Below are 3789 nucleotides of genomic sequence, written 5' to 3'. Positions count from 1 at the left end.
AAATATTTGGGGGGGGGGCGCCGGGATTCCTGGGCCTAGTGGGGGAAGGGACCTCTGCCCCTTCGCCACCCCTGGAACTTGCAGAAGTTGCCCGGGGTTGGAGCACACGCTAATCCGCCTTCTCTTTCCCAGCCCAGCCGTCCAGATTGGAATCCCTCTCCCGGGCGCTTCCCCGGGGTCTGCGCCTTGGAGCTGCTACAGCGCAGCTCACCGGGCTCCCAGCGCCCGGCTGGCTTCTTTTGTCATACAAGGGGCTAAGTCCCAGGTGGCCTTTGGGGGCTGGGAGGGAGAGAGGGAGATAAAAGGGGGGGGGAGGAGAGAGAGAGAGAGAGAGAGAGAGAGAGAGAGAGAGAATGAATGGAGGCCTTTGGGCTTGCGTATTTCCCCCCAAACAGGCCAGGTTCAGGTTGGGGAGAGGGGGAGGCGTGTTATCTGCCCTGGTCAGGACCCCTGAATTTCAGGCCTGAGCTCCACGCCCACGGAGCTCCGGAAGAGATGTGGGGAGGAGAAGGTCGAGGCGAGGGGTCTTCCTGGAGCCAGCTCAGAGGTGGTGGCGGTCACAGGTCTCGCCTTTCCTCGTTGCACCTTCAAGATCTCAGTCCAGCGGGTCGGGGCACCACACCGCCAAGGTGGGGAACGCTAGCGATGGGGCGGACGCTTCTCACACACGCGGGCGTGCGAGATGGGTGTGCAAGTTCTATCTCAAAGGACGCAGGAAGAGCACTCTGTGGGGCGCCAAGCGTCTGGGAGTGTGTGTGTGTGTGTGTGTGTGTGTGTGTGTGTGTGGAGAGGGGTGTTGGTGTGGGTCTGGGGGCAAAGAGGGAGGGGATCAAGCCTCCTTTTCCAAGGGGTCAGCTCGGGGATGGGCGCTCCGATTGAGGGAGGCCCGAGGGCCGAGGGATTGTCCATCCCTCTCTGGAAAGCGGCTGCTGCTGGCAGGGAACGCTAGGCCTGGGCTCAAGCGCTGGAACCCGGGGGTTGTGTTTGCGCGAAGACTGGACTTGGCCGTGTGTTAGGGTAGTTTACGAGTTGGTCAGTGTGTGTTTTGAGAATGGCATTTTCACCTGTTTATAGTCAGTAATCAGTCACGTGAGTACAGTTTGGTGTGTGTATTCTGTGTGCATTTGTGTTTATAGTTGTGTGTGGTTCTGCTAATGTCTGTGTGTTATTCTGTGCACTCTTGGTTTTTTGGCCCGTGTATGTGTGTAGATGCTTACCTGCGGCCATGCGAATGTGAGGGTGTTTGCATGTGAGTGTGCATTTGTGTAAGATTATTTGTGTACATGTGTGCTAACGTCAGTGTGAAGAAGGACTTTTAAAAATCTGAGTGTGTGTGTGTGTGTGTGTGTGTGTGTGTCACTGAGTCCGGACGGGGTGTGTGTAAGAGCAGAATTGTATGGGTCTGTGTTGTGTGCCCCTCACTATGTGTATCACAGGTGTGGGTGCTTGTTCATGTAGTAGTTTTTGCTTATGACACTCCTGTAGGTTTTGGGGGGGCATATTTGTGTGTGTGCTCCTAACAGCATTTTACCTTGTGGATGTAGAGGGGGGCGGGATGTGTGGGTGCCTGTGTTGGGGCAGTGCCTGTCCAGGCCTAGCGCGGTCCCCAGGCTCCAGGGGAGGGAATCGGGCTGGGCACAGGGATGGACAGATGCTGGTCACCGGGTGGGGTATTGACCCACAAGCCTTGTCATTGAAAAGGAGGCCCCCAAATGGGCAGCTTCTGCCTGATGGTGCTATTCTCCCACCCTCCGCTGGCTGACGGACAGGTGTCTACACAGCACAGTGGGGCTGCTGCCGGCCAGGCTCGGCCAGGCGCCCAGGCCCAGGGTAGGGCTCCAGGGGCCCCAGATGAAGCCACAGTTTCCAGCAGTGCCTGGCCCTGCCTCCTGGGGCACGAAGGGTCCTTGAGAGAAACAAGAACGGAGAGGAGAGAGGAGGAGAGGAGAGGAGCGGCACCCAGGCTCCTGTGGGGGCGAAGTGCCGTCTACCTGCCTTTGTCTCACTGGGTTTCCTCGCTCCCTCGCATGTTTTCCTTTCTTCTGTGTCCAGCCTCTGTTCTCGCCCTGTTTCCCTTTCCCTCTGTGTCTCCATCACTTTGTTTCTATATTTCTCCCTCTTGTTTTTGTTCCCCTCCCTCTGCCTCTCTGCTGGGCGTCCAAATCCAGCATCCGACTCATCGCTGCAATCAACCATCCCCATCCTGCACGGCACAGACTTTGGGGTGACAGAGGGAGGACCCCTACAGTCCTTAGAAGCCCCCATCTGATGGCCTCTGGACTAGGCACACCGAGCCCACCGAGCCCAATACCCCACCGAGTTAGGGCTGCCCGGTCCTCCCAGGCCCGCTTTGTCCACGCGGCTGGGGCTCAATGCCTGCGTGCCGGCCCATCACAGACACATCCACCTGCCCTTGCCTCCTGGCTGCCACAGCAGGTCCCAGCAGCTGTGGGCCAGGCCAGGGGGATGGCAGGAATAGGGGGCGGTCTCAGGGAGCAGCCCTGGGGCTCCCAGAGCCTGGGTGTGGTGAGTCACCTGGGGCTGAATGTCCCGTTGTCGGAGGTGAGGTCTCTTCTTCCCCAAGTTCTGGTCTGGACTTCTACCCATCTTGTCCAGGTCACAGCCCCCCTGGAGCCACCCGGGGTCCCCAGCACAGCTGCAGGGGAGACTGCTTGTCCTTCGCCAGCCCTCCACACAGCATCCAAAGCAAAAAGCAACAAAAAACACCTAAAACAAAACGCCAGCAGACCAACTATTAGACGAATTATCCCGCCCTAACAGCGCTAACAGATGGCGACCAGGCAGCGAAATCCCCTCCTATATGTAACTAATAAACCGCTTGTGTCTTAACAGGGTAATGCATGGAGATACAATGTCACTTATACAAGATGTTGATGGAATTTCCTATATAAAAATCTTCCTCCTAGAGTAAAGAGTATCAACATTACAACTCGACAGACGGTGGCGGGATAAGTAAAACAGACAAAAGACAAACAAGATAATAATCTGTTTCCAATCACTTAAGCCCTGTAGAGTTAGTAATGTGCGGTTTGCATATTCCCCCTTGAGTTCGGCAATTAATTACTGGCGAGGAGGCACACACCTTCCAGGAGTGGGAGTTCCGAGGCGCGCTAAGCGGGGGTGTGGGGGCGCTGGCTCGAGCTCTCCATCCCGGGGCACCGCACGGGCAGCGGCCGGAACGGGGGCCCTCGCAAACCTTTGGAGCTGACCTTCCCGCAGGTGCGTTTCAGTTGCATCTCGCTGCTTCTCGCCAGAGAGGCGGGACCGGGGGCCCTCGCGGACCTTTGGAGCTGACCTTCCCGCAGGTGCGGTTCAGTTGCATCTCGCTGCTCCTCGCCGGAAACTCCCGCCCAGGGGATGCCGCGGCCAAGCAGAAATGCGGGCGTTCCCGGCGGTCAGCATATTTCTCCTCATCCCTCCGAGGGCACCCCTGAGTGGCCTGCTTTCTTGGGGGACGTGTGACCTTCCCGCAGGTGCGGTTCAGTTGCATCTCGCTGCTCCTCGCCGGAAACTCCCGCCCAGGGGATGCCGCGGCCAAGCAGAAATGCGGACGTTTCCGGCGGTCAGCATATTTCTCCTCACCCCTCCGAGGGCACCCCCGAGTGGCCCGCACTGTGGGGGACACCCGGGGAGCGCGCCCCTCGTCCTCTTCTCCCACGTTATCTTGGGCGGCTCAGCCGGTCCAATACCGACTTCGATCATGACCGTCCCCCCCCCACCCCGCTCCCCCACACACATATACTCTGCAACCCCTCCCTCCCCACCCCC

Source organism: Myotis brandtii, unplaced genomic scaffold (assembly GCF_000412655.1).
Source record: "Myotis brandtii unplaced genomic scaffold, ASM41265v1 scaffold1064, whole genome shotgun sequence".
NCBI classification, from domain to species: domain Eukaryota; kingdom Metazoa; phylum Chordata; class Mammalia; order Chiroptera; family Vespertilionidae; genus Myotis; species Myotis brandtii.
Note: the sequence above shows the minus strand (reverse complement) of the source record.